Consider the following 26030-nt stretch of genomic DNA (forward strand, 5'->3'; position numbering starts at 1 on the left):
TTGCATCACACCATGGAGCTCCATGTGCTTGTCCACAAACAGGGTGCCAGGAGCAATGCAAGGGAGCTGTGGATTGGTAATTGTTATTCAGTAGAACAACAGGCTTTTAAAGATGGTGATGATGCCAGGGATGTCAGTGAATATTGAGAGGTGCAGCAAATTAGAAACCAGTCGGTTTAACTTTGGTGGTGGAGAAACTTTGAAAAACAATTATTCATGATAGAATTAATAGACATGCAAAAATGTGGTTTAATTCACAAGGGTCAGTGTAGATTTGTTCAGAGAAATGTTTGTCGAATTAAGTGGTTAGCACTGCTGCCTCACAGCGCCAGAGACCCAGGTTCAATTCCCGCCTCAGGCGACTGTCTGTGTGGAGTTTGCACAATCTCCCCGTGTCTGCGTGGGTTTCCTCCGGGTGCTCCGGTTTCCTCCCACAGTCCAAAAATGTGTGGGTTAGATGAATTGGCCATGCTAAATTGCCCCTAGTGTTAGGGGCAGGGGTAAATGTAGGGGAATGGGTCTGGGTGGGTTGCGCTTCAGCAGGTCGGTGTGGACTTGTTGGGCCGAAGGGCCTGTTTCCACACTGTAAGTCATCTAATCTAATCTTTTAAAAAAAGTTGCAGGAGTTGTTTGCAGGTTAACAGAGATAATGAGGAGGGGAAGACCCATCGAGATGAATGGTGGAGCAATGTCCAAGGAGCAGAATGATGGCTTTTTTGGGACCTTTGTTAGACCAGGGCAGATGAGTGTAAAAGGTTGCAATGAGCTTTGGAGTTGGCTGTTGAAGAGGCTGATGTTGGGAAATGGCAGAGTATGGGGGGAAATAGGGAAAGACTGACTGCAGTTCAGGTTCAAAACTTCATCTCAGCCGAGCTTACAGGGAGTGAGTGTGCATCTGGGTGTTAAATAACTGCACAGAGGCCAGTCATACATCACCAAGCCACCCATTATTTACATGTGCCCTATATCTGGGATCTGGCTAGCCCAAAAATGCCAGATGCTATACTGAGGAGATCTTCTGAATCACCTGTTTATATCTATCAGCCAGGGCTCCCAGTTGGCCTGGGTTGACAACCCCAGTCAAGGATCTCATAGTCAATGACATCCACTTGGCCCTAATTTCAGTCAGTACAGGATACTAGTGAAGTACCGTGCCTGGGCATTTACCCACTGTGAAGTCATGCCAGGGCTGGTGACCTGCTACCCACAGTCCTCACAAATGGCCTGGCCTCTCAACTGCCCACAGCTAATTGTCTGGCCATCACATTATTGATCAGGCACCCCTTCTTCAAGCAGAAGCCCCAACCACTTCCAGATTAGTACAATCACCAAGACAACAAGATTCTGCTCTGTAATCCCAGCATCTGCAGCAGTTTCTTTATCAGTCCTGGTCTGGCTGTGTCTTCAATACTTTGAGCAGACGTATGGAGCTGGATCTGAAGGTTCTATAATCGTTAAATTGGACTCAAATCTTTAACTCTGCTTCTTTCTCCACAGATGTTGCCAGACCTGCAGAGTTTCTCCAACACATCTTGTTTATTTTGATTTCATATCTCCAGCATCCATAGGACGTTGTTTTAATTTATGATGTTTTGCTGACTCTGCAAATACTCATAGTTTTCCTGGTCTAGCTCCTATATTGTTTGATGGCTTTCTGAAATATTCTGCTGCACATAACCTTACCAGCACCCTGTTGTATTTCCCATTTGGCCCTGTACTCAGTGACCTGCCTCATTGACCCTTTGCATGGCAAAAGCCTTGCAAATTTCTCATCTATGTTTCCAACTGTTTGCCCACATTTCCCTCTCTCTATAAGCTCATCCAGCCCCAAACTCATTGCTGATCTCTACACTTGTTAGTGAGCATTAGTAACTATTAGTAATCAATGTGTTCAGGGTTATCAATACCCATCTGTAGAGCAGGTGGGACTTGAACCTGGGACTTCTGGCTCAGAGGGAGGGAGATTAGTTCAATCACCTGATTGTAATGAGCTATCTTACCCTTCAGCTCTGAAATGCCCTTATGACCCTCTGCTGACTCTCTAACTCTCTACCTTTTAAAACAGCCCTTGCAGCCTACCCGAGTGAGCAAGTGTTTGCCCTGATATCACCTTATGCTCCTCAGTGCCTCACCATTTGGTTTTAAAATGTTGGAGTGAAGGATTCTTGGGTGTTATATTACATTAGAAGTGTATTTTAAATAGAGGTTGCTGTAGTTGCAACATCTGGGAATGATCTAAATGAGCCACATTGTTATTGATCTGTTTATAGTGGGTTTCTGTGGATGGACACTGTCAGGTGAGAAGGTATTACTGCAGGGATGCAGATTTATATTCTGAAAATGCACATCCACCCTGTTAAAGATTTCTTGAAATAAAATGCACTGCTTGGTTTTCAATTCAGTTTTAATGGCATGGAAATTTTCGGTCTCCCAGAAGTCAATGGAAAGCTGAAATAGTCTCAGAAATGCAAATGAAGTGATTGGATTGATGGTAAACACCAGATGAAATCTGTGGAACTTTGGAATCACTATTCCTGATCTTCTGAAATCATGAGCGAAACTTTTTCAAAATAGATTCTTAATTGATCAACAATACATTGTATTTTGACACTGACGGTTGAATGTTTGCATGACATGTCAAACGTCACTTAGAAAATCAATTATTTAAGATTAATCTATGTTGCTTTCCATTCATTATCTCTGATTGTGTTTTGCGCTGACCTATTATCGTTTTTTTATAGAAGTAGAAGCCATGAAAAAATGTACTTTTAGCACAGTGGCAATGTATTACATTAAACAATGTTGACAGTAATGAATAGATGTAGTACTTAAAAAATAGATGAGCAATGTTCAATCTCACCACACATTTGACAAGAATGTATCTCAATTTCTCAAAGTCTTGCTCTATCATGTAACAGACCCTCTCAGGTTGAATGGCTCAGTGGTTAGCACTGCAAATCCTAACATCAGGAACCTTGCGTGACTGTTTGTGTGGCATTTGCACATTCTCTCTGCATCTAAGTGGGTTTCCTCCCACAGTCCAAAAGTGTGCAGGTTAGGTGGATTGGCCATGGGAAAGGTTCAGATAGGGTCTGTGTGGGATGCTCTTTGGAGAGTCAGTATGGGCTGAATGGCCTGTTTCTACACCGTAGGGATTCTGTGCTTCATCAAATGAACATTTTTTCCAAAAATGCATGGCTGTGCTTGTAATTATTTTTAATGTTCTGATTTTATTTATTTAATTTTTAACAAAAGAATCTTTTTCACAGCAAAATTGTTAAAGCAATTTAAAAGTAAAATGCTGCAGATCCTGGATATTTGATACGAAAACTTTAACTGCTGGAGAAACTCAGCAGGTCTGATAGCATATGTAAAGAGAGAAACAGAGTTAATAATTTGACTCTAAAATTACTTTTCTACCAGTCGTCTTAAATATATTTAGTTCAGCTCTGTTCCATTTATTGTTCATTCTGTCAGGCTCTGACATGCATCAGGAGAAAGTGAGGACTGCAGATGCTGGAGATCAGAGCTGAAAAATGTGTTGCTGGAAAAGCGCAACAGGTCAGGCAGCATCAAAGGAGCAGGAGAATCAATGATTCGGGCATAAACCCTTCTTCAGGACATGCATCATACTGTTAATCTGACACAAAAATATCCTCTCTCACTTTAATGACATTTTTTTCTCCTTTCCCCCAGCATCTTTACTTGTTACTCAGACCCATCGCCTCATCTAAAATCTCTGAAACTTTCTTCTCAATGAACAAAAATTTAAAGTATGTGGGGTATAGGGATCATTTCCAACATAAATTGTCAATTGGTAAATGGAAAGAGAGCAGAGAATAAAAATAAATGGGTCATGTACTGATATGCAGCTCTGGGACGGCGAGGATCAGGAAAAGATCTGTAACTGTTTACAATCCATATGGATGATTCGGATGTAGGGATTAAATGTAATATTCCCAAGTTTACGTGTGACATGAGACTAAATGGAATGTGTGCAATGAAGAAATGCAGAGGTTACAAGGGAATTTGGATAGACTGGGTGATTGGGCAAGAGCATGTCAGAGGGGATATAATGTGGAGAAGTGTTTGTTTATTCACTTTGGTTGGAGGAATAGAGGTGCACAAAGTTTCTTAAATGGTGAGAAATTGGAAAGTATCGATGTTCAATGGCTGTACTTGTTCATAAATCACTGTAAGTTTTGACAGGCAAACGGGCTGTTAGCATTTATTGCAAGACAATTTGAGAACAGAAGAGAAGACAGAATTATAAAGATGTCTTGCTTCCATTGTATAAAACCTTGGCAAGGTGGCACCTGGAGTGTTGTGCTCAGTTCTGGTTCCCTTACCTAAAGAAGGATGTACTTGCTGTGAAGGAAATGCCAGAACCCAGGAACCCTGGTTGAATGAAGAGCGTGGGAAGGCATGCCAGGTGCAACACCAAACATACAGAAATATGAGGTGAGAAACCTGGTGAAGCTGCAACACAACACCAATGACATGGCAAGCAGCAGAAGAAGCAAGCAACAGGCAGGGCTATGTGATCATGCAGCCAACAGATTCACCTTAGAAAGAGACGAACAGCACCTCTGTGGAAATACCACCCCCTCCAGGTTCCCTCCAAATTAATCAACATTCTTGTTTGTTATTATATCACCATCGCTGGATCAAAACCCTGCAACTCCTCCTGACAGTACTGGGGGGTCCCTGCACTAAACAGACTACAGCAGTTCAAAAAGATAACTCAGCACCACCTTCTCCTGAGCAATTAAGGGTGGGCAATCAATGTTGGCCTAATCAATGCCATGAGTGAATCACAGAAAGATGAATGGATAAGTGGCCTGCTTCTGCCGGTGTGTTTCTATTCATCATGATGTCTGTCATTTTGCTTTTAACCCATCATCATTCAATTATCACATGGTGTTTTGTTCTCTTGTATCAACAAGTATCACTTTAGTTTCTATTTAGTCTCTTCTAATTCATTGCCCTGGTGATATTATCACTAGACTATTAACCAGATTCTGGATTAGTGGTGCTTGAAGAGCACAGCAGTTCAGGCAGCATCCAAGGAGCAGCAAAATCGACGTTTCGGGCAAAAACCCTTCATCAGGAATAAAGGCAGGCAGCCTGAAGCGTGGAGAGATACCAGAGACCCCAGCAATGATCTGTGGACCCAGGTTCAACTCCCGCACAGCAGATGGTGGAATTTGGATTCGATTAAAAATCTGGAAGGAACATAGAACATAGAACATAGAACATAGAAGGATACAGCGCAGTACAGGCCCTTCGGCCCTCGATGTTGCGCCGACCGAATCCTACCTAACCTACACTAGCCCAATAACTTCCAAATGCCTATCCAATGCCCGCTTAAATGACCATAAAGAAGGAGAGTTCACCACTGCTACTGGCAGGGCATTCCATGAACTCACAACCCGCTGTGTAAAGAATCTACCCCTAACATCTGTCCTATACCTACCACCCCTTAATTTAAAGCTGTGTCCCCTAGTAACACCTGACTCCATTAGCGGTAAAAGGTTCTCAGTGTCGACCCTATCTAAACCCCTAATCATCTTATACACCTCTATCAAATCTCCCCTAAACCTTCTCTTCTCCAAAATGAAGAGTCTAATCATGACCATTAGACCAATGTCGATTGTCAGGGGAGAAAATCTGGTCCTTGAATGTCTTTCTGGGGAGGAAACTGTCATCTTCACCTGGTCTAACCAACACTTGACTCTAGACTCGCAGCAATGTGGTTCACTCTTAACTGCCCTCCGGGTAATTAGGGATAGTCTTGCAATGATCCCCACATCCTGTAAATGAGTAAAAACCAAACAATGCTCTCAGGGTCAGTTCTGGTTCAGTGGTAACACTTTTGAGAGAGAGTTGCAGGCTCAATTCCCATTGCAAAGACTGGAGCCCAAAAATCTGAGACATATTGCAGTTGATGCTGCACCATCAGGAGTAGCACATTGTGGTGGAATTGTAAACTGAGGCCCTGTCTGTTCCTTTTGAGGACCCCTCTTGGAGGTTGTTGCTGGCCTGTCAGTAACACTGGAATGCAGTTCCTCAGTAGTGATCCAGTGACCTGGATGGGGCTGGAGGGTTAGGAAGGTTCTGCCATTGCACAGGATCCCGAAGAAGTAAATCAGGTGAGAAAGAAATAACAGAGAAATTTTCATCAGGTATCACAGTGAGGCCTCCAGCTTTGCAGGTTATTCAAAATAATGTTGAAAATTCACCAGAATGTTTGAAAACTGTGGACAGTCCCAGAGGGATCAGAATCATGAGACAACATCTGAGACCTTATTTCCCAAATCCCATTCCTGCTGTGTCCTGACCTTTAAAGATCAGGTCGTGAGTGATGGTGTATTTGGAGTGAATAGCTGTTGGTTAAAGTGAGTCAATGTGGATTTGTGAAGAGTGTGCAGGTCTGGCAAATTTACCTAAATGTTTGAAGAACTTATTCACCCTCCACCAAATATCTGACTGATTTTGGTGAAAATAATCTGTAAATCTGATTAAAGTCGTCATGTTTTCAGCCAATGTCAGTTAGTCCAAGATTTGTCAATCAATACCTGACACATTCTTTCCTTACCACTTTTGCTGTGAACTCATTAATGTCAATTTCCAACAATTTATATTTAATGTTATAAGAAACATTACCCTTTTGATCAAACTGAATTATTGAACAATGAAAATGACACTTCTCAGAACATTCCCGTGGCATCTTGCATAAACACCCAGCCTCTCTCAACATCTTCAGAGAATTGTAAAGCTGTAATTGACCATCACTGATACACTTAACATGGACACTGTAATGAGCACCCTAGGGCTATCAATTGCTGACTTCATTACACAAAAGGAAAAGAAGGCTCTTGAGATGATCATATTGAAATATAGCTGGCTGATATTGCAGAAAAACAGTGTTCTGTTGTGTCATTTTCTGTATTGCTATCTCTGCAATATGTAACTGAGAACTTACCCTACAATTGACCTGTGTAAAGTAAGATACTATAATGAGTATTTCGAACTGTGGGTTGGATGCAATACACACTGGAATGGTGCAGCAGACTGAATTAAACTCCATATCCTATTTTGCTCTGTTCCACCTTATATCATTGTGGAAAGAGGAATGTCAGCTAAACATTACTTGTCATGTCTTTGTGTTTAATAATGTTAATCTTTTTCAATAAATGAGAGCCCAGTAAAGTGAGATTACAGGGAGGAGGAAGGATCCATCAAATGGCTTTTGTTGCATTAATAATTGGGAGATGCAATGACCTCATGGTGTTATTGCTAAATTATCAATCCAGAGAACAGGTAACGTATTGGGGAAACCTGGGTTCAAATCTTGCCATGGGAAATGTTTGAATATAAATCGAATAAAAATCTGGACTTATGATTCTAATAATGATGATGAAACTTTGTTAATTTTTGGGGAAAAGACCATTTGGCTCCTTTAGGGAAGAAAACTGCCAACTTTACCTGGTCTGGCCTACATTTGAGTCCAGACCCACAGCAATGTGGTGAATTCTTCACTGCCCTCTAGGCAATTAGGAATGAGATATAAATGTTAACCGACCTAGCACCATCATCATCCTTTGGATTAATGAAAAAAAAACGTGGGATCATGTATGTTACTATATTTAATTTTCTTCTTTGACTTGGATCACAGAAATCATAAGATCTCTCTTCTCCTCTGAATGTATTGGGGCAGTTTCACTGGACTGAAGACTGTGGTGTCCAGCACGTGGTTTTAGTCACTGTCTTCTCTTATATAGGCCAAGGTTATGTAGTCTGAAGGGCATTGATGGAAACACATATTCTTCAAATCATTGTTGGGAGGCAGCATCAACAGTTGGGAAGATGTAAGAATTCTGATTGAGATTGGAGACATTGCATTTTCTGACATAGTGGATTAGCCTCACAGGAATGTTAACAAGTATTAAAATATGTGAGAAGGGGTTAAAAACAGTTACTATATTGTTTTAGAAAGTGTGTTGAGCTTGTGTTTAGGATTCTTCACATGAAAAATGGACTACCTCAGGTAAACTTGTAACCAACGGCAAGTTGTATTTCCAGAGTTTGTTCACATGCTGCAGATTAGTTACTGGTTACAGGTTATGATGTGGAGGAGCCAGGGTTGACTGGGGTGGATAAAGCCAGAAGTCACATGACACCAGGTTACAGCCCTGAAAATGTGTTGCTGGAAAAGCACAGCAGGTCAGGCAGCATCCAAGGAGCAGGAGAATTGATGTTTCGGGCATGAGCCCTTCAGGAATGAGGAAAGTGTATCCAGCAGGCTAAGATAAAAGGTAGAGAGGAGGGACTTGGGGAAGGGGCATTGGAAATGCGATAGGTGGAAGGAGGTCAAGGTGAGGGTGATAGGCCGGAGTGGGGGTGGGGGCGGAGAGGTCAGGAAGAAGATTGCAGGTTAGGAAGGTGGTGCTGAGTTCAAGGGAATCGACTGAGACAAGGTGGGGGGAGGGGAAATGAGGAAACTGGAGAAATCTGAGTTCATCCCTTGTGGTTGGAGGCGCTGTTCCTCCAGCCGTCGTGTTGCTATGGTCTGGCGATGGAGGAGTCCAAGGACCTGCATGTCCTTGGTGGAGTGAGAGGGGAGTTGAAATGTTACAGTCCAGGTTACAGTCCAACAGGTTTATTTGAAATCACAAGCTTTTGGAGTGCTGCTCCTTCGTCAGGTGAAGTGACTTCTAAACATCTTATTTCTTTACTTTCTAACTTATTCCTATAATCTGAACTTCTGGACATTTTATTTCTTTATTTTATGTTTGTTTTTCCCTTAAAAGCTTGGATTGAAGCATCTATACTTAGGTACCTTATACCTAAGATAGTGCCACAAGTGTCGACTTGTAAACTTTCCACTGTACTCAGGCGAGTACCATGTGAAATCAATACTCAATGTTCAATTTAAATGTACGTTTGAACAAACTGATTCTCCTTTCATCTAGCCCAGTAGCCATCTCTGGAAACTTGCTCAGTCTAAATTATTCGTATTCCTGATTGTTAGGACGGAGCTACCGTCCCCGGTGTTCGTTTGAAGGAGAGAGACACTGGATCTGATTCAAAATATAAGCTTTTACTGAGAGAGAGAGACGTCCGTCATACAGTGAGATATTTACTGCTCACTGGAGAAGGCGCGTTCTGAAATCTTTCCAAAAACCCCTGCTTGATATATTGTTTGCTAAGCTAACGCTACGTAATCACTCACACACGTGATCTCTCACAGACAAAGGCTTCCTGTGAACAGGCCTCGGCCTTGGCAGGTATCCACGAGATGGTCTGTCTTGTAAACAAGGTCTCCGAGTAAAGGCTGCCATTGTATTGGTCTGACCTTGGTAGTCCAGCTGCACAGGCAGTTTCAGTAAACAGTCCAAACAGCAGCTCCGTAGCGCCCTCCGATTTCCCAAGCAGCAACTACAGGTCTGCCCTCCCTAGGGGTATAGATATATATCCCAACATGATGAAGGGCTTATGCTCAAAACGTCGAATTCCCTATTCCTGAAATGCTGCCTAACCTGCTGTGCTTTAACCAGCAACACATTTTCAGTCTAAATTATTCCATAGTATCCTACATTTCGGCAGCAATATAACAAAAAGTTCTGTGTGACTGTGAAACACTTACAGACATGAAAGATCCAATATAAATGCAAGTCTTTTTAATGGTACATTAGAATGATAATTATTACATTCTCCCACTCAAGAATATTGTGGATTATTTTTATTCTGTTTATTCTTAAAACCAGCACTCAGTGACATTTATAAAACCTCTTTTGACTGAATTATACCAAATGAGAGTTTAACAATTGTGTTTCATTACTGTATCTCTTTGGAATTTGCACAAGAAGACTTTTAATTGGTTAGGGAAGAAGGGCTCATGCCCAAAACGTCGATTCTCCTGCTGCTTAGATGCTGCCTGACCTGCTACGCTTTTCCAGCAACACATTTTCAGTTTTAATTGGTTAGCCAAGATTTATAAACTAATTATATCTCCTAATTACTGAGCATGAGATGGAGTAAATGCAGAGTTTTATCAGCAGATGTACTGATTAATATTTTCGCTGGTAGAAGATGATAAGGTTACCATGAGTATCATCATAACATCAAAAGAATTTGTGATACAGCACCTAATTACGTTCGGGACACCACCCACACCCTCCACCTCCTCCATGATTTTCGCTTCCCCGGTCCCCAATGCCTTATCTTCACGATGGACATCCAGTCCCTGTGCACCTCCATCCCCCATCACGAAGGACTCAAAGCCCTCCGATTCTTCCTTTCCCGCTGTACCAACCAGTACCCTTCCAATGACACCCTCCTTCGACTGACTGAACTGGTCCTCACCCTGAACAACTTCTCTTTCCAATCCTCCCACTTCCTCCTACACCTCCTCCCACCCTGCCCCCTGTAAAAACGCCATCCCATATTCCCAATTCCTTCGTCTCCGCCGCATTTGCTCCCAGGTGGACCAGTTCCAATACCGTAGAGCCCAGATGGCCTCCTTCTTCAAAGACCGCAGATTCCCCCCAGACATGATCGACGATGCCCTCCACCGCATCTCCTCCACTTCCCGCTCCTCTGCCCTTGAGCCCCGCCCCTCTAATCGCCACCAGGACAGAACCCCACTGGTTCTCACCTACCAATGTAGGTGTATATCTGTGTGTATATATCTGTGTGGGTGTATATCTGTGTGGGTGTATATCTGAGTGGGTGTATATCTGTGTGGGTGTATAACTGAGTGGGTGTATATCTGTGGGTGAATATCTGTCTATATATCTGAGTGGGTGTATATCTATGTGTATATATCTGTGCGTGTGTATATCTGTGTGTGCATATATCTGTGTGGGTGTATATCTGTGTGGGTGTATATCTGTGTGGTTGTATATCTGAGTGGGTGTATATCTGTGTGGGTGTATATCTGAGTGGGTGTATATCTGTGTGGGTGTATAACTGAGTGGGTGTATATCTGTGGGTGAATATCTGTCTATATATCTGAGTGGGTGTATATCTATGTGTATATATCTGTGCGTGTGTATATCTATGTGTATATATCTGTGTGTGTGTATATCTGTGTGTGCATATATCTGTGTGGGTGTATATCTGTGTGGTTGTATATCTGTGTGGTTGTATATCTGAGTGGGTGTATATCTGTGTGGGTGTATATCTGTGTCGGTGTATAACTGAGTGGGTGTACATCTGAGTGGGTGTATATCTGTCTGGATGTATATCTGTGTGGGTGCATAACTGAGTGGGTGTATATCTGAGTGGGTGTATATCTGTGTGGGTGTATATCCATGTGTGTGTGTATCTGTGTGAGTGTATATCTGTGTGTGTATCTGTGTGAATATTTCCGTGTATATCTGTGTGGGTGTACATCTGTGTGGTTGTATATCTGTGTGGGTGTATATCTGTATGGGTGTATAAGTGGGTGTATAACTGAGTGGGTGTATATCTGTGTGGTTGTATATCTGTGTGGCTGTATATCTGTGTGGCTGTATATCTGTGTGGGTGTATAACTGAGTGGGTGTATATCCATGTGTGTGTGTGTATCTGTGTGGGTGTATATCTGTGTGTGCGTATATCCGCATGTGTGTATATCCATGTGAGTGTATATCTGTGCGAGTGTATATCCGTGTGTGTATATCTGTGTGGGTGTATATCCGCGTGGATGTATGTGTTGTGTGTCTACATCTATACATGTGTACTGTGTATCTGTGTGGGTGTATATCTTTTTGATTTAACATCGTGTGTTCAATTCCCACAGTGACTGAGGTTACAATGAAAGACTATCCTCCACAACCTTGCCCCTTGCCCGAGATGTGGTGACCATCAGGTTAAACCACCAGCAGTGATCTCTTTCTAATGAAAGGGCAGGCCTGTGGTCTGAGGGGACCGTGACAACTTTACCTCTGTCTGTATGAGTGTATACCTTTATTTATGTGTCTATGCCTATGTGTGTTTGTGCATCTGTGCAAGTGTATTTCTCTGTGTGTGTGTGAGCTGGTGAGAGTGTGTTAATAATATTTACTAATTTGATGAATTGAGCTGTGAAATTTTCTGAACTCTGACATTTTTTGAGTCTCATGGGATTCTGTTCCCTTTCCAGCAACAGCTGAAGATGATTGGATTTGGTCTGATTTTGAAATAATTCCCTCAGCCTCTTTCCATTATAGCATTACAATGTTTACTTGATATTTATATCACTTCATCATATGGTAACAAATAATGAACACAACAAATGAGAGCTGTCACTGCTGAACGATGGTTGTTGAGATCCTGAGCATATCCCCTAACTCAGTTGGCCACCAGTTTATTACTAAGATTAATTTTAATTGGTTATTTGATTTGTTTAATGGTGACTATTTCCAGTTGGTCACTCAACTGCGTGTCATTTTCAAAAACCCCTGAAAACCTCTGGAGCTTTTTAATGGTGAAATGACACTCGCCTGGTGCTGTGCCAGGAGGTTTAGCCCACACAGAACATCAGGTTTGGGTGAGATGGGAGGTGACAACCTGAAAATTCTGAGTCTCAAATCTGAGCTGCCCCTAACCTCTGCCCTCCCACTCCCACACTCACTTGTGGTTCGAACCGGCCTGTGGATGTTCTGCCAACGCCTCAGTTTAAATGTAACAAGACACTTGTGATGGAGTGATAATGTCTCACCTGCTCAGCATGTCTTGTAAGATTTCAGGAACAGGAACAGGAATCCATTTGCTCTGAGGAATGGGAGGCTCCTGTGAAGCAGTGATTGTGTCCCTACCTTTGAGCCAAGCGGTCCAGGCTCCAGCCTGACCTGCTCCAGCAGTGTGTCGTAATATCTCTGAGCAGGTTGATTAGAAAAATACACAGTTTCATCCATATATTTCAAAGGCACCTTTGGGCAAGACACTTCCCTGTTCCAAGGCAGGGACTGTTTGATCTTTCAGGTGAGGAAATATTTTACCTCAGCTTCTGAAACCAGCTGAGCGGTCTCTATAACTATCCCCCAACACGTCCACCCTCTCCCAGTGTCAAGAGCTGACCTAGCCATGTCCTAGCCACCTCCCACTGACAAAGAATCTGTCTGTGAAATCAGATGCACAATGTGGACTTCAGCCTAAGGCTGACAGACCCTGTTCTTACGAGCAATAGTCACTCCCCATTCCCCATGTGATAGGGAGGAAAGGCACATTGTATCGTCTTTATCTGCTGGGCAGTGTTTCAATTCCTGTCTGTTGCTGAAACTACAGCCCAGTACATGAATACTTTCCGAGGTGAATGAAGCAAGGTAACCTAAATCTCTTTGAAGTGGCCTGAATTTCCAATCCCTTGCATGTTATGATGTTATAGGCAAATGTGAGGACTGCAGATGCTGAAAATCAGAGTCTAGATTAGAGTTGAGCTGGAAAAGCACAGCAGATCAGACAGCATCCAAGGAGCAGGAAAATCGATGTTTTGGGCAAAAGCCCTTCATCAGGAATATCAGAAATCCTGATGAAGGGCTTTTGCCTGAAACATCAATTTTCCTGCTCCTTGGATGCTGCCTGACCTGCTGTGCTTTTCCAGCACAACTTTAATCTAGACTTGTGGGTGGCACAGTGGTTAGCACTGCTGCCTCACAGCACCAGAGACCCGGGTTCAATTCCTGCCTCAGGCGACTGACTGTGTGGAGTTGGCACATTCTCCCCGTGTCTGTGTGGGTTTGCTCCAATTTCCTCCCACAGTCCAAAAATGGTACATGCATTTTGAAAGTCTCTGATTTTTACACGGTAAACTCACTTTCAGAGCCACCTAATCTCCTACAAAGACTGAGCCGAGCATTGCAATTCCTAGGAACTTAGGTGAGGAAGAGGAGCTGATCTCTTGATATTTCTTCATTGATGATGATTTTTGGAAGGTTGTACTCATTAGTTCCAGATCCACCAGTAACTAGTCAGGCCCCCCTTTCCCAGCAGCTTCCCCACAGCAGGTACATGTGAAGGTGTTGTCACTGCTCAGGACAGTTGGATTGATCCTTCTCCTCCCTTTCTCCATCAAGCTAACTCATCATTCACTCTCTAAATCTCTGTCACATCTCCAGAGACATTGCACTCTGTGGCCTGCACTTCCATTGGTTGATGAGACACAGAGAGAGAGAGAGACACTCTCATGGTGTCCCTGAAATGGATGGGGCTCTCTGTTCCATTGACCAGGGATCAGTTCACTGCATTCATCTTAGCCGGGCAAATGACATCAATCTGAGTAATGGGACCTGCCCAGTGCAGTTGGTTTTGCAGGGGTCCGGCTCACTGCTGGTGATGTTGACGGTTTCCAGGAGCTCCGTGTTTGTGATGTGGTCCTGTTGCCTCCAGAGGCAGCACTGAGCAAGTGCTCCAGCAGGTCTCCATAACCTGTAGCACTTGGGGTGCTGACCCAAGCACATCACCCATGACCCATGACTCAGCCATGCCCAATCACATTCATCTTTCTCAGCTCAACCATGCTCACTGCCTCAACACACCTCATCCCCACCCCCTCACTGCCCTTGACCTGCCTCAGCCATCCCCACCCCCTCACCACCCCCCTGATCTACCTCAACCATCCCCACCCCCTCACTACCCCTGACCTGCCTCAGCCATCCCCACCCCCTCACTACCCTTGACCTGCCTCAGCCATTCCCACCTCTCTTCCAATGGAGCTGTGAAGACCCAAGAGTGCCCTACTCTCTGATTTACCGGGCAGCACCAGGGCACTGCCTGCTGGCCTCACAGGAAGCTGAACATGGAAGTAACCCGATAGAGTCCACTGTGGTAAAACTGCTGATTCACTCCCTCTGACAGAATGTGTGGCTGTGGCTTGACCCCTGACCTGGGCTGTGGAGCCTGCAGGAACATGTAGACCTTGGACAAAAGGTCAGTCATTTCTATGGAACAAAAGCTGCCATTTGATGTCTGCAGTTAACTAATTAATCTGCCAGGCGTCACAGTTAGAATTTGCACCTTGTTCCTGTTTTTCACAGTTCCTCAAAAATTAGCATTTTGAAACCAAATACTGGCAAGAAATACACAAAAAAAATTGATACTTATAATGATTCCAATTTGAAAACAAAATTATAAACTGCAGTTTGTTGAGTCATTAATCTACTTGTCAACTCCATTAGAATTCCACAAATGAAAATTTAGCAAGTCATTGGTCACAGTGCATACAAGTAAGCTCATGAATATAAAAACAATCAGAGTATATATTTGTGAACAAAATGTAAAGCAAAATACTTCAGCATTTACTGACTCCTTGGTTTTAGGATGAATGGAAATGAGAAGATTTCAGCTATGGATATACCCCGAGTGAGGACAAGAGAATAGCACAGCCATCATCGTCCAGGTTCATAACAACTATTCGGTAAATTCCCTACGTGGGATTGGAAAATCTAATTCACCAAATCCTCACCCCCTCATACTCACAATAACATTCATACTCACTGTTTTAGAACTTTGGCAAGGCATCACTTTTCTAAAAGTGAACATGTATAAAAACTCCTGAATCCTAAATAAATTTCTGTTTGTTGGCTGTACAACCGTAGGGAAGAGGAAGATCATGTTAACGATAATGATCCCATAAAGAATTACCCATTAAAGATTGAGTAATGTGGGTCAGTTTATTTAAAGCAATAAAAAAACTATAACTGATGATGCAGAGATTACAGCAAACCAGTTAATTTCTGGGTGTGAAGCAGATGATAAGCCAGGCATAGTTGCAGCATTGTATACAGAGTACTTAAAGGCAATCTCTTTAAAAGGCCACATACACAACCCTTTCCTCTCCAAAAGCAAATGTTTATCGGCACAGTGGCTCAGTGGTTAGTACTGCTGCCTCACAGTGCTTGGGACCAAGGTTTGATTCCAGCCTCAGGTGACTGTCTGTGTGGGTTTCCTCCCTCAGTCCAAAGATGTTCAGGTTAGGGTGGATTGACCACGCTAAATTGCCCATAGTGTTCAGGGGTGCATTAGTCAAGGGAAATGTAGAGGAATGGGTCTAGGTGGGATACTATTCAGAGGGTTGGTGTGGACTTGTTGGGCCAAATGGCCTATTTTCACACTATAGGGATTCTGTGATGGTTTACAATTATAAGTGAGACTGTGAGTCCTCATAGCATTTAAGACATTTGCCCAGATCTTGTGATCAAGATTTTGTCTGGAGGTGCTCTAGATTACTCACAGTATCAGTGAGATTGAGCATCATTCCTGTTTGTATCCCCTCTTGTACCCAGTGTAATAGGATAGGGGAGTGGTCGATAAACTGTAAGCGATCTATGTCCCTATTGCACTGTAATGTATGTAGACCACGTAGGATCTCGTTTCTGAGCACATTCATGTCACCTTGTCAGATGGCCATGTATTTTTGTGGAATCCTGAACATGGACCCAATGTCCCAGTTTTAATTTTGGCAGATCTGCACCTGCATTTTTAGAATGCACATTGGCTATTTTCTTTGCAATTTTACAAACTCCTCTCAGGCTTTAAACAATGGACTTTGGATATGAGTCAGTAAACTGTCTGGCCTGGGGAGAAAGTGAGGTCTGCAGATGCTGGAGATCAGAGCTGAAAATGTGTTGCTGGAAAAGCGCAGCAGGTCAGGCAGTGTCCAAGGAGCAGGAGATTCGACGTTTCGTGCATAAGCCCTTCTGAAGAATAAGCCATTTCTGAAGAAGGGCTTACGCCCAAAACGTCGAATCTCCTGCTCCTTGGATGCTGCCTGACCTGCTGCGCTTTTCCAGCAACACATTTTCAAACTGTCTGGTCTGCCAAACATGAACATCTTCAGTAATGGAACAATTGGATTCAGCACTGCTGCTCTCAAGTGTTACATTACAATCCATCGATCATACTTGTTCGGGCCACAGTTGAAGGTTAGAGTTCGGACTGGGTGGACCATGCAATTAGCTAACTGTTGGATCTGAGATAATGTGGTGAAGACATAATGTCATCAATACCACACCTAACATCAAACCTCAGGGAGAATCTTGCACCTGCAAATCTCAGTCTTATCTTTTCTAAAGTGGGAATTTTATTAGGCCACCTTTTTAAAGCTGCGTTTGAGAATCGTGGATCATTTTCTCTTTCATTATGACCTATTGAGCTACAGCAGTGTTGCCTGATCCAGTTCCCTTCGGAAGATTCCGTGTGCACTTGTTCAACCCCCTCCTCAACATCTCTTTGAAGTAAATGCTGCAGTTACTTCTTTCAAGTACAATGTTGCAGCTCCCTTCAAACTGCCAACTTTACAAAAAAACACAGCATTCTGGATATTTCAGTGTTAAACCATGAATTGAAGAGGTAGCTGAAGTTGTTGAGCTTGACTTGTTGCCTGATTCTGTGGATTGTGGCCAGTTTAAGGTCACAGCATGTGGGTGACCAGCAGTTGCTGGCTTGGCAGGACTGGATTGCTGATACTCATTCTCCAGCACATTGCTTCTGCACATGGAATGAGTAAACTGTTGTATGCTGAAGGTTTTACATCACTAGCTTTTGTCTTGATAACATGAATTCTCACTGAAGGATACAAAAGTTTAATATGGTTCCAGGTACTGAGGATATTATAGAGATATTAGACTTGCCTGCAGTCTTCTGCCAGGAAAAGAATATCTCTGTTCTCGGGAGGTTGGTTTAGAACTTGGAACAAGGGAACCTTTATCCATGCTCCAGAACAGCAGTCTCAATCTGTCAAACTCAAGAGGTCAGGACCCATGTTGCCTTCTCCCTTTTCCCACCTTTGGTTCTTTATGTTGGGTCTTAAGTTGAGGAATGATTATGAGGAGCAGCTTGTCTCATTCACATCTGATTTGGATCTGGGCTCCTTTATCACTCTCGAGTAGCTTCTCACTGACTGTGACTGATATCCTCTTCTGATCTCTTTTAATTATATTTAAGGAAATAGTTTGTAGTTGGAACAACATGTGATTGAGTCTCTTTGTTGTCCAACATGGGAGCAGATTCACAGCTGGGTCAGCTGATATGAATCATTAATAATCACAGCCAGGCTATGATCCTTCCGTAATTACAGCTTATTCTGTGTGTTATTTCACTGGACCTCCAAAAGAAGACTAGTGATAATATCCTAAGCAAAGGGTCCCCAGCTTTCTATTATAGCTTTGTCTCGGAAATGATTGAATGGTTATTTTCTTTCTAGATGAATGTTAATTGTTAATTGACTTCCTGATCTCCCCTTGTATCCCCTTGTAATAATGAAAGAGTCAAATACAGCACTCAGGACGGGAGGGTTTTTTTTCAGTTTCCTTCTTGTTGCACCGAGGTTTACAAAAGTCCACAGGAGATTTGCTTTTCAGGCAAGGTGTCTCATCAAAAGACACAAGCAGTCATTTTCAGTATTATATCTGTGTTACACTGAAGAAACATGTTCAATTTAAACCCCAATATTGCAAAAGAGTAGGAAAGTCTTAATTTCTCTGCTTTGAAAGAGGCAATGCCACTTATGTAAGTCATTAAAACAAAGTTAAAACTAATAGTTGTTTTAATCTTACTTTACAAATTTTACTCATTAAATTTGATTTATAGATGAGTGAATGCAATATTACACACACTTTCTTTGAGGGCATGTAGGTGAGGATGAACATTGTCGCTCTAACATAAAATCTCCCTTGACACAGCTTCAATGATCAGAGAGGTGGACGAGGTACTGCAATCCCCACACCAAATAACCAGTGTTACATGAGTGACATTGATAAATTAGGAACATTTAGTAGCAACTTCTGGCAATTAAGCATTTGGGTTTGTGCCCACCAAAGTGAATTGATCTAAATTACGTCCAACTGGCCCGGTTCCACAAAATACTCCATTCCCGATTCATGGCCAGTGGGAATTTCATCTTCTGGCCCCAAAGCATATTTTTGTTTTCTGGAATCAACACATGGAAAGGAAAACCACAATAATAATAGTCAGTGATAATTAATAAAAATATCAAACAAACAACTAACTATCTATTTCATCATACGGCAGAAGAAGAACACCTCATCGTTTAGTAATTCCAAATTTGAAAGAATGGAGACGAATAAACCTTTTAATATTTACAATGGAATATTGACTAATACAGTTTTTCTTTATCAATACTCAACTTATTACTTTCTATTCATCCCCCACATTATCAGAAACGCCAGGAGACAAAAGCAAGTTGAGCTCGAGACCCAGACTAATCAGATGGATAGCCATTGTTTGTGGTAATCTATGTGGCTTACAGGACATAACAGGAGACAAAGCAAAGTCGAACAGAATCACGGGCAACACTCCATCCCTACCTGATGAGCTCTGAACAGAAGGTCAGCTAAACAATGTCACCTGCCCTGAGAGCCTCAGGTCCATCTGTACCCACAGTCACTGCGGCAGATGACAGATTGCCCTTTCGAAGAGTGAGGAGAAAGTACAGATGCTGGAAATCAGTGTCAAAAAGTGTGGTGCTGGAAAAGCACAGCCGGTCAGGCAACATCCAAAGAGCAAAAGAGTCAATGTTTCAGGCATAAGCCCTTCATCAGGAATTGGGGGGTAGGGGAAGGGTGGTGGAGGCATTGGGTTGGGAGGCAAGGGGGTTGAGGGATAAATGGGAGGGGGTGGGGCTGGGGAGAAGGTAGCTGGGAATCCAAAAGCAGATGGAGGTTGGGGGTGATGGTGATAGGTCAGAGAGGAGGGTGGAGCGGACAGATGTGAAGGAAGATGGACAGGTAGGACAGGTCAAGATGGCAGTGCCGAGTTGGATGGTTGGATCCGGGATGAGGTAGGAGGAGGGGAAACTTGTGAAACCAACATTTGCTTCCACGTGGTTGGAGGATCGCAAGGTGGAAGATGAGGTGTTCTTCCTCCAGGTGTTTGGTGGCTAGAGTTTGGCGGTGGAGGAGGCCCAGGACCTTCATGTCCTTTGTGGAGTGGAAGAGGGAGTTGAACTGTTTGGCTACAGGGCGGTGGGCATGTGTCCTGGAGATGTTCTCCTCCACTTCCCATACCTTCACCCTTAGACCCCATCTTTCCGACCACATCAAGGATAGGGCATCAAGACACTGTTCAAAAGGGCCACAACACACTGCAGTACACCAGAACTGCAAAAAGAGGAAGAAGAACACCTATACAATGTATTTGCCAAAAACGGATACTCCCACAATTTCATCAACAGATGCCTAAGGGAAAGACACGGAATGAGGACATGCCACAACCCAAAGGACTAGCCACACTACCATACATCAGGAGCATTTCCGAACTGACAGCCAGACTGCTGCAACCACTAGGACTCATAACAGCACACAAACCAACAGCCACTCTCAGACAACAACTCACCAGAACGAAGGACCCAATACCCAGCATGAGCAAAACCAATGTTGTGTACAAAATCCCATGCAAGGACTGCACAAAACACTACATAGGACAAACAGGAAGATAGCTAACGATCCGCATCCACGAACACCAACTAGCCACGAAACGACACGACCAGCTATCCTTAGTAGCCACACACACAGATGACAAGCAACATGAGTTCAACTGGGACAACACTACTATTATAGGACAAGCCAAACAGAGAACAGCCAGGGAATTCCTAGAGGCATGGCACTCATCCACAGATTCAATCAATAAGCACATCGACCTGGACCCAATATACCGGCCACTGCAGCGGACAGCTGGAACTGACAACCGAAAGCAGCAGATACAAATCACTCTAAATGCCGGAGGAAAGATCACAGAAGCGCTTCACAGGAGGATCCCAAGCACTGAGGATGTCACCTAGACAGGGGACGAAACGTCTGCAACACAAATTCCCAGCTCGGCGAACAGAACCTCTCTTTACTACGATCTGAAGTCTCCGCCTTCTTTGAGGTCATAGGCAATGGTTCTCATAAGATCCCCTCATTTGACCACTCAAAGTAGGAATGTATGAACATCTCATATCTCCTTTACCTGAGCTTTAAGACATTAATCTGGGTGCTCATTTCAGCATAGGAACAGAGCAGACACAGTAATCAGGTCTACTACCTAAGTGCTTCAGAGGTTGATAGGTTCTGATAAGTGGCTGAAAGGTGATTTGGGTTACGTGGAGAAACTGGATCAACTAGAATCCTATTGAATGATGGAGCAGGGTTGAGACTGAATGGTTTATTCCTGGTTGATGTGTATATTTTTAAATTGCTCACTGACCAAAGGGAAAGCTCTTTTCGAGACGATGGCTGGAGTATCAGTGATAATAGGGCAGTACGTCTCATGATCGAGCCCGACAAGTATGTGACTGCACCAGGAATCCTAATCTCAACTTTCTAAACTCAGAGCCTTGGAAACAAAGTAATGATTCAACAGCTAAGTAAATTGTTACACAAGTTCTAATATTGGTGAGACCACATCTGGAGTAATGTGAGCAGTTTTGGTCCCTTATCTAAGGAAGGTTATCATATCAATTCATGGAAGGCTGTTCAGAGAAGATTCACCAGGATGATCCTGGGATGGAGGGATTGTCTTAATGAAGTTTAGAAGAATGGGAGGTGATCTGGTTGAAACATATAGGATTCATAAAGGGCTTGACAGGATACATACTGAGAGGATCTTTCATCTCATGGGACAGTCCAGGACCAGAGGCCATAGTCTCAGAATAAAGGGAAATCGATTAATTCTGGTGTGAGGAAGGATTTCTTCTCTGAAAGATTTGCAAACCTTTCGAACTGGCCTAACCAGTGACACCTTCACCTGATGAATGAATAAACTAACAAATATAGGAACAGAGGCCTTGTGTATACAGAACAAAGAACAAAGAAAATTTACAGCTCAGGAACAGGCCCTTCGGCCCTCCAAATCTGAGCCGATCCACATCCACTGTCTAAACCTATTGCCCATTCCTAAGGATCTGTATCCCTCTGCTCCCCACCTACTCATGCATCTGTCTAGATGCACCTTAAATGAATCTACCATGCCCGCCTCTACTACCTCTGCTGGCAATGTGTTCCAAGCACCTACCACCCTTTACTTAAGAGGAAGATAGATTCTTGATCAGTCAGGGAGTCCAGGCTTGTGAGGTAAATGCACGAAAGTGATTGTTGGAGCAGTGATCAATAAATCAATCATCCTTTTGAATGCTGGAACCAACTTGAGGGGCTGAAAGGCCCCCTCTTTTTCCTATTTCTTATGGCCTTATTTAGACAGTGTGAGGCACCTCAGTATTGTTCACATTGAATCCAAATGAAGGTGTTCAGAAAAGTGCAGTGAATTCCCAAGTGTGGTCAACATTTAGAGTCTGGGGGGGTGCTGCGGGAAGAATCATTTACTGTCCTCTCCTGGAATATTTTAACAGCCTTGGTGAATCAGAGAGGACTTTCCCATTGTCCATTCTGAAATCATTCTTTGCAGTTTGCTTTGTATCTCTCTCAGACAGTGAGAGGTAACCTGTTGGTTCTGGTGGAAAGGGGGTTGGGAAAAATTAGAGGATCATGGGCCAATTTTTTTCCAGTTCTCTGAAGGCAAGCTGAAGGTGTGAGGGGGTGAACTTTTGAAATGGGAGTCTTGGGCTCACTCCATGATGCTTTGTAGCCTCCCTGTATCTTCCTGGGAGGTGGAACTGCAGAAACAGTCACAACATATCTGAGAGCAGTGAGTATTGTGGTTCTGAGATTACTGACACAGGCTCTACCAATTTCAGAGCAGGGCAGCTAACTGAATGTAGCATCTGTTTAATTCAATCATAAGAATCACAGAAACCCAAACCATGGGAGCTGGCCATTCAGCACACACTCACCATCCATAGGGGATCACCCCTACAACCACCCCCTCACCCTGTAACCCTACACCCTCCTGGCCAATTCACCTAACCTGGATTGTAAGACCGTAAGACCATAAGACCATAAGACATAGGAGTGGAAGTAAGGCCATTCGGCCCATCGAGTCCACTCTGCTATTCAATCATGGCTGATGGGCATTTCAACTCCACTTACCCACATTCTCCCCGTAGCCCTTAATTCCTTGTGACATCAAGAATTTATCAATATTTGCCTTGAAGACATTTAGCGTCCCGGCCTCCACTGTAATCTGTGGCAATGAATTCCACAGGCCCACCACTCTCTGGCTGAAGATATGTCTCCACATTTCTGTTCTGAATTTACCCCCTCTAATTCTCAGGCTGTGTCCCAGGTCCTCGTCTCCTCACGTAACGGAGACAATTTCCTAGCATCCATCCTTTCCAAGATTGTGCCTGGAAACCAGAGCACAGGGGCGTAACCATGGGGATACGGGGGAAAATGTGCAAACTCCACACAGGTAGACCCCTGGTGCTAGAATTGAACCCAGGTCTCTGGTGCTGTGAGGCAGCAGTGCTAACCACTGAGCCACCGTGCCACCCAAAAGGTCTGTTTCACTATCTGTTATAGGATTGTTCGTCAGAAACTTAACATCTGTTTGCTGCAGGAAAATACAGCGACTGTCCTTCGCACTCAGTGCTGCAGGTTCACCTGAGAGATGGCTGTTATTCTCCATCCTGGCTCATCAACATGTTCTCTCTTGAAGTGATATGTCAGCAGTGAGCTGGTAGTTTAACCAATTAGTGAGGTGCTCAACAGGTGTTTCATGAACAGACTGTAATCTTGTCAGGTTCTCTCTCTGTAGTTGCATCCTGAAGGAGAGAGCTTTAAAGCTGCTCACACAGTTCAGTCCTCCCTTGGAGAGGGCCATATTATTCTGGACGCCTCCCTCTGGAGCTCAGTATGGGGGAGGAAAACACAACGGTGCCCTGGCTGCTTTCGAAATGACCGAGCAGATTTTATAAATCCACAGTGTTCTGGGCCCAGTGTACCATTGTTCATTTCACCTTTACTAGTCCTTGTTTTTTTTTTGAAGAAATATTTGTTAATGGCAGGACAAGAGAACAAAAATCTAAAATGTCAACTTTCTCATCCTTTAGGCTTTCGGATATGATTGCCTGATGCAAGACACAGAAGTATAATCTGAAGATGGTTTCTGCTGGAAGAGGTCACAAATTGGCCAAGATTAATGCTTTCAGAGTCATTTCTGCTTGAGCAGTTTCTCTGATGCCTTCTACAGGATTGTGAGTTTTATCCCTTTCCATCCTCTCTGTGACCTGTGTTTGCTAACCATTACCAATAAGTTGAACAGTATGTTAATTGCCTATTGTTTAATTGAAAAGTGAGCCTTCATTCTAAATGTTTCCTTGTTATGTTCGCACAGAGTGAAAAATGGCTTCCTGACATTTTAGTGAAGAAAATTACTTTAGAAAAGAAAGGTCATTTTTTAAAGTGTTTAACCCAGCTATTGTCAAGGTCAGTGTGGCTCTGTGCTGAACCGTAGTTAAGATTCATCAAGCAAAAAGTAGAATTGTGCCTCTCGATGCCACAACTGCAGCTTTTTACAGACATCAGATTACTCCATCACAGTGTGCAGGACATTCTGTGGTTGGGCACTTAATTACAACCACTCAATGACTTCCTCGTGAATGGTAATAATATCTGATAGACTCCTGACTCATAAATCAGAGCAGAAACCCATATTGCCTGAGAATTCAGGAACATTATCCTCAATGCAGGAGCTGTCATACAGACAGGAATAATCCAGGGACCCTTGGTAAAAGGGCACAACAGAAATATAAAAGTCAATTATCTTTACAAGGTGTTGAACGCAGCATCAACTTCAAACACAAATAAAACACAAAGCCATTAAACCTTCTTTCCAAACAGAAAACCCATAGATCAATGCAAAAATGTAGAATTTGAAGATGATTGTATTATGTTTTCTGGAAATTAATTTGAAGAAATTCAGTAAGCATATGGTTTTTCTTTCGATAGGAAGCTGGTTTTTATCATGCTTTGGGACATATTCACCTCAACTCCAGGAAAGATCAAGTTAAATGTTGATTTTTTTTCTCTACCCCCTCAATGGGAGCAATGGAAACACTTTGTGTAAGTCTGGAAATTGTTGGGATCGGGTGGGGAGGGCTTGTGCGAAAGGGCCCAATCTTACACTCCCACTTTTAATGGGTTTGCGTGTGGGGGGTCCTGAAAAATGTTTGATTGTTCTACAGAGACTTGGTTGAGAGAGGGATAAGACTGGTACCTTAACATTCTGGGATTTAGTTGTCTCAGGTAAGATGGAGAGGGATATAACAGGAGGTGGGGAGTTGTGTTACTGATTAGGGGGAATATCATAGCTGTACTGAGGGAGGACACCTTGGAGGCTTACCCAGAGAGGCCACATGGTAGAGTTCAGGAATAGGAAGGGTGCAGTCACTTTGATGGGATTGTACTGCAGGCTTTCCAACAACCCGCAGGAGGTAGACGAACAGATATGTAAACAGATTATGGAAAATGTGAGAACAACAGGATTGTTGTGATGGGTGATTTTAACTTCCTCTATATCGACTGGGACTTGCTTAGCACCAGAGGCTTGGATGGGGGTGAAGTTATTAGGTGTATCCAGATTGTCTTTTTTAAAACAGTATTAAAATAGTCCAACTTGGGAAGGGGTCACACTAGACCTGGTAGATTGAAGTTTCAGTTAGGGAGCATTTCAGGAAGAGTGACCATAATTCTGTAAGTTTTAAAGTTAAGACCATAAGACATAAGAGTCGAAGTAAGGCCATTCAGTCCATCGAGTCCACTCCGCCATTCAATCATGGCTGATGGGCATTTCAACTCCACTTACCAGCATTCTCCCCGTACTTCTGGATAAGTGCAAGACAGGTCCTTGGGTGGAAGTACTAAACTGGGGGAAGGCTAAGTCCCACTAGGTAGGGACTAGGGAATGTAGATTACGAGCAGCTGTGTGAGGGGATATCCACATCTGGCATGTGGGAATCTTTTATAGGCCATTTGGTTCAAGTTCAGGACCAGTATGTTCACATGAAAATGAAGGAAAAGAATAAGAAGATTCAGGAACCTTGCATGAAAAGAGAAATTATGAGCTTAGTCCAAAATGGAAAAGGAGACATAGAAAACTGAAGATACATAAAACCATCAAAGAATACAAAGATAGCAGGAAAGAACTCAAAAGAAATTCAGAGGGCTAAA

General features: G+C 43.2%; 1 protein-coding gene across 2 annotated transcripts in view; it reads left to right on the forward strand.

Annotated features, from left to right (window-relative positions):
- The window catches only part of LOC132832309 (cadherin-18-like), a 716018-nt gene that overhangs the window by 243169 nt on the left and 446819 nt on the right, over positions 1-26030 (forward strand). Inside the window, exons 3-4 of one of the 2 annotated variants that reach the window (XM_060850203.1) lie at positions 23912-24055; positions 24810-24923. The gene's annotated coding sequence lies outside the window, so the exon portion shown is untranslated. The remainder of the gene's footprint in view (positions 1-23911; positions 24056-24809; positions 24924-26030) is intronic. The other variant, XM_060850204.1, reaches the window with a different exon arrangement.

The sequence above is a fragment of the Hemiscyllium ocellatum genome, chromosome 34, assembly GCF_020745735.1.
Source record: "Hemiscyllium ocellatum isolate sHemOce1 chromosome 34, sHemOce1.pat.X.cur, whole genome shotgun sequence".
Classification (NCBI taxonomy): domain Eukaryota; kingdom Metazoa; phylum Chordata; class Chondrichthyes; order Orectolobiformes; family Hemiscylliidae; genus Hemiscyllium; species Hemiscyllium ocellatum.